This window comes from Nelumbo lutea, chromosome 6 (assembly GCF_056320005.1).
Source record: "Nelumbo lutea isolate HS-2025 chromosome 6, American lotus-T2T, whole genome shotgun sequence".
Taxonomy (NCBI): Eukaryota; Viridiplantae; Streptophyta; class Magnoliopsida; order Proteales; family Nelumbonaceae; genus Nelumbo; species Nelumbo lutea.
Window position 1 is genome coordinate 54671081 of NC_142689.1, and position 15976 is coordinate 54687056.

Below are 15976 nucleotides of genomic sequence, written 5' to 3' on the forward strand. Positions count from 1 at the left end.
TTTTAATGCTTTTAATTGAATGACATAAATTCCATCCCGTTGTATTTGCTCATTATATTTTAATTATTGCTTTTCAAAATTGGAATGGTTTTGTATGAAAGATTTTCAACTGGAGTACTGAGCTGATCTATCCAGACAATCCGCAACCATGGCACTCTGTATTTGCTACCCACTGAACGCTACTTGTATTGGGAACATCTCCCGTGGTAGAGATGTGGAAAGAACTTATGGGTAGCAGATTCGAGCCCCAACATGGGGAGCGTTGTTGGTTTGGTAGATTTTCAATGTTAGAGTTAATGACTTGGGAACGAATTTTGAACTTCCACAATTATATAGGCAAAGTGATGAAGTTTCAAAATCTCATCTAAAGAATCCCTTAACTCTCTATTCGCTTTTCGGTAAGTTATTTATCTGGGTAAGTTTTTTTGGGAAAATACTTATCCAGGTAAGTGTATTTACCCATGTTCTTTTATTTCATGTAAATAAGGTAATGACTATTTCACTTACGCTAGTAAGTGATATCTAGAGTCCCCACATAAATCTGAAAAAAATAATATCAAATTCTTAATCATTTGGAACCAAAATTTCATTGATTAGGGCTGTTCACAAATAAATCCAAACCGACCAACCCGGCCCGACCCAACCCGAGTTGGCCAATTTTTCTTCACTACCGGTCGGTTTCGGGTTGTAGAAATTAACAAATCGATAATTCGGTTCGGTTTCGGTTTTTGTGAAAACCGAAACCGAACCGAGTTATGTGAAAAAATATATATTCTAAAAAATATAGGTTAAATATAAATATTTTAGTTTTAAATAATAAATATATATCTGAAAAAAATATATATTCTGAAATATATCAAATATATATTTCCGAAATATATATTTCCAGAAATTAGAAAATATATATTTTGATATATTTGTATATATGTTTTGGTTTTAAATATATATTTCCAGAAAATATATTCTAAAATATTATATATAATAGTAGCTCTTTGACTTCACATGCATTGTGCAAGCTTGGAGTTGGTTGAAACCCAAATCGACCCAAACCAACTCAAACTGATCATGTCTTACTTAATAGAGGGTCGATTTTGGTTTGGTCTATAGGCAATCCGACCAGGTCGAATCGATTGAAAGAACAGCCCTACCGTTGATCAACTTTCCCCCCTCTCAAAATCCAAAAAAACAACGCCCCCTATTAAAAGGTTGAGTTATTGGTTAATTAGTTGGCCAGATATATTGGCTTTCTCATTAGGATATTATCAGATTCAAAAACAAGGATCAAACGGTCGTCTAAAATCCATTTTTATTATTATTACTATTATTACAGCTTAATTTGTACATCCCTATGGCTTTCTGATCTTTAGACAATGAAGGAATGTATTTGGTTGTACATGATTTGACATATGACCAATGAAGTGGAAGCACGACATGGCCCCCTCTAAGTCTAATATGCTTTTCCATAACCATCTTTCTTGCTATCTAAGTTTCGGAACACTTAAAAAGTGCTTATTGGAATAAACACTTAATTTGGACTAAAACATCACCAATAAATACTTATTTGCTTTAGAAAAATAAACCTCAAATAAGTGTTTATTCTAAGAATTAAGTATTTAATAGTGGCAAAGTAAACCTCTGTAACATGTCATCAAGATACCACCATTATTTTTCATTAGTAGGCTATGATGTGCCCTCCTTAACTGCCACGCATATAAGTTACAAATGTATTCGGTATTAAATTTTTGGGCGGAAGTGAAGTAGCTAGCTATATATCAAGGTATCTCGATTATAAGTATATGAAGGAACACTGCTTAATAGTTAATTCTGGCTAATTAGAGCCATGAAAGCTGGTGATTCTGACAATCCAGTGTAGCATTGGTCCTTGCCAGGATTCAGGTTTTTGGGTTTCAATATATACCCCACATTTCTAATTAGTTCTTACCTCCTCTCTTTTTTATCACAAGTTACTCAGCTTCACCATCAAGAACTTTATGGGTATGTCCTGGCATGTAGCAGCTTGCAATAATAAAGGAATGCTGCTGGGAGAGAGTATGGTAATTCAATATTATAAGCTAATGTTCTGTAATGAAGTACAAATTAAATATAAGGAAGAGGATTGCCAGATCTGTAAGCGACAACAAATTCCCTGTTTGTTGCAGCATTGCACACAGGTTGCACACTTGCACAGCAACCAAAACAACCTCCTCTTCCTGCAGCTGCATGTTCTACCAAAAAACCCAACAAGGATATTTTGTTCGTGAATGTCAGGTTTAGACACGCAAGATATTGATTGGGCTGCACATGTCAACCTGAATTTTTTGTACTACCACACAGCATATATGTTTGCTATTTGGAGTGATGCTCCAATTGAAGTGGTATCATCAGAAAAAAGTTGTGAGCCCACGTTCTCATCAGTTATTGGCTACAAATATTTCATTAAGAAAGCTAACATGAATGAAACAAGTTTCTTTAACAATTAATACAATTTCAGGTGACCACTGAGTAATGAAACTCAGCCAGCTGACTTCTTACCCTGGATCATCACTCTATATCTTGAGTGAGACGTTTTGAGGAAAAGGTAGGATAAGGAAAGAAAAGGTAGGAAAATTATATAAAAGTTTGTAAAGGTTTTTTAACCTTTCCCTACTTTTCTTTTCTTTTTTTTTAATCAAATACAGCCTAAAGTTGACAATATCTATATTATCGATACATCGGTCTGTATCGAATTTTATCTCTTCTAATTTTTTTTTTTTAATTTGATTTGAAAAAATCGGTTTAAGATTTATCTATCTTTTAAACTGGATTAAACTCCGAAACACCTTTTATAGATTATATCGAAAAATCCCTGGTACGTATCAAAATTCCAAACTTTAGACTCGGCTTAAAAGGAATACAATTGCAAATATATAGAATACAAAATCTTATATTTTATATGTATTTGCACCGTATATATTTGTATTTATACCCCTTCCCAACTAAGCCTTAGTTGATAAGAAGTCGTGAAAGTTAACACCAACCTATCTTACAAACAAAGCAGCTAAACAGATGCTATGCTGTTGCATATGATGAATGCAGTGCCAAGTAAATAATAAGATTAATATATAATTTGTAGTGCTTAAAATTATGCGACTCCCTGGTAAGCTTAGAAAATGTTAGTCGTGGACAGGACAAAGTGGGCTTGTCATCTCTTTAGGTATTATCATTGTTTTCTCTTTATTCTTTATTGTACGACTTTTCTTCAATCAATACAATACCCAGTGGCAACCATGCAGTTTCCACCGTGAAACAAAGAATGTCTATGTTATCTAAGTATCTTATTCGAAGAATATTTTTAGAGTTTTATTAGATTCTCTTTCTTTGAAAATGAAAATTAAAAAAATAGCATGCGCTACGTAGCCTGTGTACTGCCATACCTAAACAGCAGGGAAACGAAGTAGTTTATTCTGTTAATATTTACCATCATATATAATTTCTGATACAAAATATTAATATGATCTTATCTTTTGTTCAAAAAACTAATGATAGGACATTGTTTTAAGGCTTGGTTTGGAAGGAGCATAAATATAAATATGTACAGTATAAAATAATACAAAACATAAGGTTTTGCGTTCTATATATGTGTATTTGTACTCTTTCCAAATAGAGTCTAAAAATAAGATTGGAAATGGAATCTTTTTAATCATGATTCCTGGGTCGAATGATCTGACCATTCGGTTCAAAATTCAGTCAAACAGTTTTGGAGTCTAAAGTCCAATCTGGAACCATGCGATAAGAGTATGGTTTTAAAAAACGACCCGGAAATGGAACCGTTCTGGCCACCAGTTTATGGGTCAATGGTTTGATCGTCCAATTCAAATGAACAGTCCGTTCTAACAATAAAAATAAAAAAAATAATTAAAAATAGAAAAACGGTCAAATCCGTTGAATGGAATGACGGATCGATGGTTCGACCATTAAGATTAATGAATCATTATCCAATTCAACGGTTTTTAGCCAGGGACAAAGTTTGGAGTTAAACGGAACCGATTACTTAAACGGTTCTTGGACCGAATGGTGCAATCATCCAAGTCAATAGCGGTTCAAAAACCATGAATAAGAGCATTTTTTAGAAAGTTATTAAAAAGGGTGCTCCCATGTTGAAAATGATTTTCCATTAATTGTTGGAAATATAAGATGCATGGTATTTTAATGTGTTACAAGTAGGCCTTGCAAAAGATAGTGGAAAGAAAATTTGAAGAAAGGAGATCAGGAGAATAATTGAAAATTTGTATTTTCGGTCGGACAGTGTTTTAACCCGTGTACTTCACCTGTCCGGTTGGACCAGCGCGTGCATCGGGAACATCTCCTTACAGACGAGCCACATGCACATATAGAGACTCAGAGTGCATTAGTAACATCTTCCGTACTTGTTGGGAGACGTTCCCAGTACAAGTTGGGATGTGCTGTGGCAGTGGGCATCCGGGCGCGTTCTATATGGCCGATGTGAATTCCGTAATTGGATGTAACTTTTATCATGTGTAGGAAATGCAAGGCAGATGTATATTATTATTATTATTATGATTTGGGTCATTTACTATGACATCTGAACCTTCCATTATATTACAATGGAGAATAAGAGTTTTTATCTTAATGTTTATTTGAATAAATTTAATCAAAAGAATATAAATAAATATAATTTTTACCTCTAATAAGACATGAGCAACTATTCTATTCTCTATATTTGGTCAATTTTGTTATGTACAAAAAAGTATAGGAGTATTTTTGAAATGAACAATCACGGACTTAATGGCAAAACAAATACTTCTTAATGAAAGATCAATCAAGTAAATAGGTTAGAACTATAAAAAGTGTTTTAGTAAAATGAAAACTTTAAAGAAGGATTAAGTAAATACATGAAATTATAATAGGCATTCTAGTAAATAACCCTTATTATTATTATATCGAGGGAAAAACGGTTCAACCTACAAGTCAGGTATGATGTCAGGCCAAAATATGCAACATGGTTTATAAAAGGAGTTAGATTCAGCAATTTGTACGTATAAATAAAATAGGGAGAGATGATTGGACTAATTAAGGCCCTCTTTAATTAGGCTGGGACTGATTTTGAAAGTTATATAAAGATGAAGAAACATCTTTCATGGTTTGGTACGTTGTTCTTTGGAGTTCAAACCAGCACCCCACAAGACTGCCCCCACATCCCTGTCCTGTATTGGGAACATCTCCCAATGATAATACCAGGAATGATGATATCATCATCAGGGATATGTATTTAACTTTTATACCATTTTATGGAAATTAAAGCTTAAAGAAGCCAAAAATTCAAGCTCTAATTAATTAATTATTTAAAGCTTAATATTTTTCTGCAAGCTTCAATTTAATAATCAATGTTTTAAAAATACTCAAAAACAAAACCACTTTTTTCTATCAAATAGCGGATCTGCAATTTGACTTTCTAGGTCAAACATGTCAATCCACAATGTAACGAATTAGATAACAAAAATATAAAAATAAATAAATATGCAAAAATATAAAATAATCATAGAAATTTTGATAAAATTGGACATATATGTAATATTGTATATCAATTTAATACAAAGAAGTACGATAAATGAGAATTATTGTTATTACTGTTGAAAATGATTAAAAATTTTAAAAAATAAGGAGATAATTAATGTCTACCTAGTGACCCACTACATCTATCTATCTATCTATACTATATATAAAAGTATGAATGCAATGTGAAACTTTTTGGACTAAAATTATTCCCTATTTCTTTGTTTCAGAAATGGTATAAAAGCCATTTTGTTATATCTTTAATGCCAACTTTAATGCTACTAAAATGCTTATAATTGTGCATTTAGTTCATCTCTAATGGTAAGGGTTAAAAATGTAACTTCAATTATTACTTCCGTCATCATCATTTAATCCCCTCTCATTAAGTCTTATACTTAAATTACTCTCATTTCTCTTATTAAATTAGAATTTTGTCAATATTTTTAACAATATAAACCCATATATTTTAAAATTGACTAAAAAACAAAACCATTTTTAATCCAAGTGGTGGCTAAGCAATTTAATCATCCAAATCAAATTGATCAACCCATGAAGTCAAAATTAGGTAATAAAAATTTTAAGATATAAATAAATATAGAAACTTACAAAAATGTAAAAAAAAAGACATACTTATGATATTTTTATTAATCAAATTAAAAAAAAAAATATGTGTCATAAACAAGAATTATTTTTATTGGTAACGAAAATGAAATATATAATTTATAACTGACAAAAAATAAAATTATTTTACTGTTTAGAAAAGATCAATAGTTCAAATTTTGGGTCAAACATGTTAATCTTTAATGTCATAAATAAATAATAAAAGCTAATAAAATATAAAAATACAAAAATTGAAAAAGAATACATGAATTTTACAAAAAAAAAACATTCAAGCACATGTATAATATCATATATCTATCATATTAAACAAAAATTAAGTATGACATATTAGAATTATTTTTACACACAAAAATACAAAAAAAGTTATAGAAAAAAATGAACACATCTAAAATTCTATATTTACACTACTATTAAAAATATGAATAAGATTGTGAAACTTTCTTTTGACTAAAATACTTATTTTTTAATTTAATCCCAATTTAACTATGTGGTTTAAATTGTAAGTTGAATTACTACTTTTCACCCCATTCAAATCCCTCTTTTCAAATCTTACATTTCTTTGATAAATGAACAAAAAAAAAAATACACCAAAACTATTAAATATTATAAAAAAAAAAGAATCTAGCCAAGCAAGTGGGCCTATCAATAATACTTGAAATTTCACAATTTGATCCAATTATCACATATTTGGATGAGGTATTTATGTAATCATATTTGGATCTACAATCTAACTAATAATTAAAAAACAAACAAATAAAAATAAAAAATAAAAAATATATAAAATTTATAGAAAAATTGGATACATTATTACTATTATTATCATCATCTATAATTACCACATGCAAAGCACATGCACACTTACTACTTTTAAAAGTCATTTATTGTAGTTTTAATGCCAACTTTAATGGCTTCTATAATGACCATATTTGTGTATTTTTAAAATGTAACTTTAATTATTACATTCCACCTCATTTAATCCCATCTCATTAAGTCTTATACTTAAGGTATTAAATCTCATTTTCTCTTATTAAATCTTATATTTTTAAGTTGTTTTTCACTAAATAGATTTATGTCAATATTTTTAACAATATAAAATCATTTTTTTTAAACTGAGTCAAAAACAAAATCATTCTTTATCCAAGTGGTGGCTAAGCAATTCAACCATCCAAATCAAATTGATCAACTTATGAAATCATAGTTAGGTAATAAAATTTTTAAGATATAAATAAATATAGAAATTTACAAAAAATGTAGAAAATTTTTGACACATTTATGATATTTTTATTAATCAAATTAAAAAAAAATAAGTTTAATAAACAAGAATTATTTTTATTCATGATGAAAATGAAATACATAATTTACAATTGAAAAAAAATGAAATATAAAAATTAATAATAAAAAGTTCAACTTTTGGGTCAAATGTATTAACCTTCAATGTCATAAATAAATAATAAAAATGCATATTTAAAAAAAAATGTCATTTAGGCACATGTATAATATCATGTATTTATCATGTTAAACAAAAAACAAGTGTGACATATTAGAATTATTTTTATACACAAAAATACAAATAAAAAACTATAGAAAAAATTGAACACAACTATAGTTCTATATTTACACTACTATTAAAAATATGAATAAGATTGTGCAAATTTCTTTTGACTAAAATCAAGGTTTTAAAAATCGATGCAAAAACGGAACAAGTTTGGCTTCTGATTTCTGGGTCAGGGGTTCAACCATTTAGTTTGAGCAGGTCAAATCAATAAGATGTAAACTATAATGTAACTTTTTATTTTGACCATGAGATTAGGATTAGGTTAAAGTCCATCGTATATTAATATTATTGTAAGAGGGGAGTGTAAGACTATGAGAAAGAGGCAACTGGTTAAAGCTGAGAAGTTTAAAAAAAAAAGAAGAAGAAGGAAACATCGTTGGAGGTGGTTGTCACCATGCTCACTGATCATTGTTGCATAGCTGCATTGCTTTGAGAAGAAGAAGAAGTCGTCGGCGACTATCTCCATGTTCATCATCACTACTACTACAACATTATATTCCATCTTCTTACATCTCTCACATTTCTCTAAATCTCTCTAAAATTTTGCTTCATCAATGATTTGGTGTATCTTAGATTTTAATATAAGACCTGTGTTCATTTCTCATCTCTTGCATTATTTTTTTTTAGTTCTACATTGGAATTGCATTTTTTTTTTTGCTTTTACAACTTAAAAAGAATCATAAAAATGAGAAAACTCAAAATCAAAATAGAAAAACTAAAAACCCTAACTAATTTTGGCCATTACGAATAATTAAACAAGATTATGAGATGTGAAAGTTTGTTTTCAATTATTTTATTTTCTAAGTTCTATTTTAAAAAATAAAAAAAAAATGGAATTAGTTTGAAAGCGACACAAGAATCATTAATTGGGTTGAACATTTTAACATTTAAATAGTCTGAGTTAACAGTTCTCTAACCATTTCAACAACTTTTTGTAAGATAACAGTTCAAAGGCCAAAACGGAACTAGTGACTTAATCGATTCTCGGGCCAAAATGGTTCAACCATTTGGTCTGGTCTAGTTTTTAATGAAATGACTAAAATACTCATTTTGAAATTTAGTCTCCATTTAATTGTAAGGTTTAAATTATAAATTGAACTATTACTTTTTGCCTCATTCCTTCTATTTAAATCTTGCACTTTTTTTTGATAAATGAACAAAAGAAAAAAAAAAAGATAAAACACTACAAAAGGAGAGTTTAGCGAAGTAGATAGGCATGTCAATGATACTTGAAACTTCACAATCCGATCTTATTATCACATATTTGGATGAGGTGTTTATGTAATCAGATTTGAGTTTTGCAATATGCATGTGATTAATAATAAAAAACAAGAAAAAATATAAAAACAAAAAATACAAAATACATAAAGTTTATAAAAAATTTTGGATTTATTATTACTATAATTATCACCATCTAGAATAGCTATGTGCAAAGCATGTGCACACTTACTAGTACTATATATAAAAGTGTAAATGTAGTATGAAAGTTTTTTTTGGACTAAAATTACCCTCTATTTCCTTGCTTGGGAAAGGGTATAAAAGTCATTTTATTATAGCTTTAATGGCTACTAAAATTCTCATATTTGTTTATTTAATCCATCTCTAATTGTAAGGGTTGAAAATGTAATTTCAATTATTACTTTTCACCTCATTTAATCTCCTCTAATTAAGTCCTTAAGCTATTAAATCTCATTTTCTCTTATTAAATCATATATTTTGAACTTATTTTTTACTAATAAATGCTACTAATTAGATCTATGTCAATATTTTTAACATTATAAATCCATATATTTTAAAATTGACTCAAAAACAAAACTATTTTTTATCCAAATGGTGATTAAGCAATTCAAACATCTAAATCAAATTGATTAAATCTTAATTATGCTTTGGGATTGTGAACTGAAAAAGGTTTGAAAAAAGGATTCAACATAAATAGATTTTAAATATATAAGGCATAACATTATTGGAGAAACTTCTTTTTCTTCTTGTGCATTCAAGCATTCGAAGAAATTAAGTGTGTACAAATGTGAGATGGACATTTATTGTGATATTTGATCTTAAGTGTGAAACCATTTTATTTTGAACGTAAACAATTTGGATGACCATGCTAATATCATGAAAAATTATATTGCCTTGCATCATTAAAGAATCCTTGGTCTCAAGATGCTCAATAGGTGTACCAACCTTTTACTTACCATAAGTTTTCATTGCAACAATCATTTTTCATTCAATCCAAAAATTTTCACCCTTTTGTTGTTAGAAAAAAAAAAAAAAAAAGAAGGGATCAAAGGGGTAAACAATAATCTTATCAAACTTTAGATAATAAGAATAAAGTGCAGATAATAATGAGAAATTACTTGAAGAGTATAGCTTAACAGTTGGACATAAAATAGCTAAGGATTGTATATGAATGCCAACTATTCTCTCATGAAATATATAAATAATTTAGAGCATAAGAGAGAATCATAAATAGCAACTTATCAATTGGTTAACAACATTTATCAACTTTTTGAACTCATACCACTAGAAGTAAAATATTCTCACCACAAAATGAATATAAGTAATTAATTTCAGATGCGAAATCATTCACATGATATATCAATTGGAAAAATAAAACATACATTCATAATCCTTTCAAATTAATTTGAAAATTTAAGGCTGTGTTTGGTTTGAATGATAAAAAGTAGGGAAAGGAAGGGAAAGAAAGGGAAATCTTTACAAACCTTGTATAGGTTTCCCTACGTGCTCCCTTTCATAAATGCCTTTGTCAGAAAATAGCATCCTTCTCTTTTTCTTTTCATCTCATCAAAACACATCGATATATAACAAGTATAAAAATCACACTAGAGAGAAATAAAAAAAATATATATATATCACAACAGTTGGAAAATAATAAACATAACTAACTTCGTCAACTGAGTATGTGTGAGCCAAGTATAATCTCTAGCAATTTGAGACATCTTTATCTTATTGGCTATTTGCTTGGGGAAATGAGTGATCAAGGGTATCTTACATTCATGTTTAATCAATATAATAAAAATTATCCAGATTTAGAACTTGCATCTAATTTTTTATTATATATAAAATAACATGAAACATCAAAATTTTCAATTATTCAATTAAAACATGTAGAAAACATAATACTGAACCCTAACTGTACTTGTAGGAGTGGTAAAATCCCACAACCCAACCCCACCCCAAAATCCATTTTCAGAAAACAAATGAAAAAAGAAAAGAAAACCATGCCATCCAGGCGGATAGGGGTGGGTATATATCACCGGGTAGAGTGAAAAACTGAAAATTGCCATCGGATTAAATATAGTTCAAATTTACATTTTACCCTCCCAATTGGAGGTACCAAATTAATTAAAAATAGGTGTACTGTCCAGAAGCATAGCAATCATATCATGTTTGAACAAAAAATAATAATAATAATAATCCCTAAAGAAAATCTTGACCCATTAAATGGTTTAATTGTTAGTATTTAGAAAACCTCCTTGGCTGCACATTTAGGCTGTTTTTGGTTTGAAATAAAAAAGTGAAGGAAAAGACAAAAAATGTAATATAAAACTTTTATAAACTTGTATAGGTTTTCTTTCCTTTCCTTTCCTTTCCTTTCCCTATTTTTTCTTTCCTTTCCTTTCCTTTCCTTTCCCTATTTTTTCTTTTAAACTAAATACAGCATTAATTAACCTCTTATCTTTCCTACATCATCTCCCTGATTTTTCCTTAAAGAAAATGTGAAATTTACATGGTTTTCAAAACCGGACTAGATTGAATGGTCGGACCAAAAAAACTGGGAACCAGTCAGGTCCTTTTACCCCAAAACTATTATTTTGCCAAAAACCATTGATTTGGTTAGCATTCCGTTGATCCAAATGGTCAAACCATTCAAACCGTCCAACGGTTTTGATCATTTTTTTTCTCATAATGAATCATCCATTCCGTTTGAACAGTTGGATCGTTAGACTCAGAAACTGGACCCCTAACAAAAACCTTGGAAATTTATATAATGACTTTTAATTCATCAAGAATTTGTATTATCATTAAAAATGCCCCTAAGTAATCCATTTCAGGAAGGATGAAAGTTATTGTTCCTTGTTCCACCACCAAGACTGAAGCCGAAGCCTTCTAATGGGGACTCTCCCTTTGATGGAAACATGGCTGTCTAATACTATTTGGCATGGAAGTAGAAGGGGACACGTCATAAAGTATCAAATTAATGCTTATCGGTGAATGTAGATAAATAACCATGCAACAAATTAGAATATCTATATAATTGAGTACAAGTACCTATATTATACCGGTTCCCCTATCAGTCAGCAATTTTTTGGACCAAAACGCTGAAAAAGTACACCATTATATATTATTGCAAATTGGTTTTAACTTGTTAATCATAATAATCGTATTGTACTAGGATTGTTTGTTGAAACTGCCCACTTTGATTGTAATCTTGTTTTCAAGATTTTATAAATGGAATTAGCTTAACAATTTTCAAAAACTCAAAATGAAGCCTTGGTTTAAGGAGAAAAGAAAAGAATATAAAAAAAAGAAAAAAGAGAGAGAATAGATAGGAAAAATTGAATAAAGAAGATTGTTATGGAAAGAAATAAAAAAGAAATATCCATTCCAAATTTCCAATCGAAGTAAAACTTTCTTTTTAGTAGTTTTAACTGTTCAGTCCATTCCCACAAATCTTAGTTTCATCGTACAGTTGGGATAGGAGCCAGCTCGGAATTAATGCCAATACATGAACAGATATTGGTGTTTATGTGAAAGTGTTTGAAATTTTAAATTATTATAATTTTGTAATGGAATTCAGAATTCTGAAATGGAATGCAGTCTATTTATCCCTTTTATTGGCCTACAAAACATATTTTCACATTATATATAATTAAAGGAGAAGGACATGCTAGCCGTATTCCCCAATGCATGGCTGCCATGGCCGTTGGGACCCAGTGTTGGGATCAGATCCGAATTCCAACAGTTGAACTGTTTGGGGCCGTAATGTTATAAATAATATAATAAAGACATAAAATACATAGAAATACAAATATAAAAAAACATTAAAAGATTGACTTTGTTTTTTATATTATATATTTGATATATTAAATAAAAATAAACATGGTAAATGAAGATTATTACTATTAATGATGAAAATGGCTAAAACATTCCTTACAACATTATACCTATTTTAAGGGTTCGATTTGAGTGTCACCTCAAATATTCCATCATTATTAATCTAGAAGCGGCTTCTCTGTATTTATAGACTTTTATTAGAAGTCCAACTTCTTATTTCTCCATTTTTGTGTGGCTTTAGTTTTATTAAATAGTTAATTAAGTTATTTATCCAATAAGATCAATATATTGCAAATTTGGTGTACTATAATAATCATCTCAATTTATGACCGGATGTAGATTTTCTGTTTCTATGGGTAAATCTTGGTTTTATTTTATTTTATTTTGTTTTTTTGTATGTAGGTGTAGTAGGATTAGAGTATCATCTATTATATTAGGGGTTCAAGTTTTTATTTAAGTTTAATTTCCATATGGGTCACATAGGTTTTCATTAAGTAAAGGTGTATTCAAACTTCAAGTTTAGATTCGAGTAAGGGAGATTCATGCATGGTTTTCAAAAGCGGACCGGACAGGAAAATTAAGAAATCAATTAGGACCGGTTTCGTTTTATTTCAGAATTGTTATTTTGCCAAAAATCATTGATTTTATTAATAAACCATTGATTCAGGTAGTCAAATCATTTAAACCGTCTAATGGTTTTGGTTATTTTTTATTTTTTAAAATTTTTATTATTTTTTTTATCAGAATGGGTCGTCCATTCAATTCGAATTATTAGACCATTCAATCCGGGAACCAGACCCCTGACCAGTTTATTGTCTAATTCAGTTTTAAAAACCTTGAATTCATGCATGATCTTATTTTAGCTCTATACACAATGGAATCATGTATTTGAATTTTCAGAAGATTTAGCTAAGGCCACTAAAATGGTGGCTCAATACCAAATATAGCTACAGATTTTATTCATCCATGGTTATAATTCAATTTTTACCTATAGACAAACTAAATCCGTAATTATAGACTTATATTTTTTAGCATAGATTTATATTTGTATCTACAAACATCTCAAAACCGTAAATGGTAGCTACAAATAACTTAAAAATCGTAGCTAAAAATACACATATGCAAGCTTTAGCCCAAGCATAGATACTAGCTATATGCTAGTTTTAACTATGAATTCTATCATTCATATGTATTACATATAGCCACAGCGATAGTAGCTATTTTGTTATCGCAATTACTCTATAACTATAGACTTATAGCTACATTTTTTTTTTATTTATAGATTATAGATGTATTTTCTTGTACTGGAAGGACAAAGTATAGAAAAAAAATGACGTCAATAAAAATTATAAGAAAGAATTTAAATACTAACAATTTAATAATGGATTAAAACTAAATAAAATAATTGAGATTGAATTCATGGAGTAAGGTCCATTGACGGATGATAAGGCCATAAGGGTCAGTACATTGTACGACATCAGCTAAACTTGGACACAGACCTATTAGGTGAATAGTGTCGGATCTTGGAAGGTGAAAGTCCTGCAACAAGCACGCATAGGTAGCTAGGTTGTCAACATCTCCATTGACGGATGATATGGCCATAATAGACTCTCACACTTGTTGACATATTCAATGACCGGTCAGAATATTGTGGTCCTCATGGGAGCCTTTTGGTAAGTCTTTTTGGAAAAGGATATTCCGATAGTTCTGATTGTTAAAAGATGCGTTGAGCTTTTGTATTAAGATTTGAACAGTTTGAAGTTCACTTGGTTAAGACATTTTTCTACATGAAAATGAATAGAAATAAACAAATTTGCAAAAGTTTTATTTGGAGCTTCCCCAAAATCGTCCATATTAGACTTTTTGGGTCTTTTTGGTGCATGGACTTTTAGTGGCTAGATTTACCTGAATCAAATGGAAAAAGACCAAATCACGGTCTGCTAAACTTATAATAACCGACAGAGTGGAAAGGCACACTAAACAGGACCCAAATTTGGTTATTAGAACATAAAGATGGTAATTTTCCAATATTTCTAAGTTTAATATTAATTTTTAAAACACCTTTGAATTTTTTCTAAACTCCAAAGCATCTAAAATCTTATAATTATATTTTTAAAATATCTCCAAATTCTCATAATCATATATCTAAAATACTCTTAAAATTTGATGTACTTTTAAGTAACTTCTTCGTGTTTGGAGACTCTCATCCTAATGCAGGGAGGACGCCCCACCCTCAACCAGCTCCATTGTCATTCCTATCGAACCATGAAACCGTTATTTCACTGAAATCCAGAAGGACATTGGGTCATTGATTCGCCGGTTCAACCATCTGGTCTGATTCAGTTTACAGCACTGTCATTTATTGCACTTTTTTTCCCATGAATATTATTCCTTGAGTTCTCCTGAATTTTCTAAACAAGGACAAAGAAGTCTTTACATTCCCACAGTTGGGGTTCACTTACGGAAGTTGATCACATATCGAGGAACCGGCTCAGTTGCCACATGTAAAAATAATTTATAAACAGGATTCATAGTCCTGTTCCTCTGACACTATACAACTCTTTCTCAAGCATTTTCCACAGGTTTAAGAAAACCATATAATAATTATTATATAATTCAGTACATATTTTTTTTATGGGAATAATCGTTAATTGGGATAGCGATGTTGGCATGTGGGCAAACACCGTATGGTATAACTGTTGACATGTGAAAGTGATGACAGTCCACCCACGTAGCAGAAAAAAGAAATCATGAAAGTCTAAATTCATTCACCCAAGAAAGTGCTTTACTCTGTGTCATTTGAGAAGGGCACTAAGATCATAATGGCTACCAAAAGGAAGATATTCCTCTTTATTTATTTAACTGAAAACCAATTTTAAATTAAAATATAATCTTATTTTATTATAAGGTTATCCTTATCTGTTTGGTTGGTGCAGTAGCAGATTCTATAATGGATTAATTCTTGGGAATACGCCTTGATACAGTGGGTTATAGTAAAAGATATAGTAACGCCAAACAAAGATCCACGTTGGTTTCCATACAGTACGCCATTAAACAAATATAACGTTTGAGCATTCTTTTATTTAATGAGGACCAGGGTGCATATATGTCCGAAGTAGAGGTGGCAGCGGGTCGGGCTGGGTTACGGGTGGCTTGGAATCGGAAATG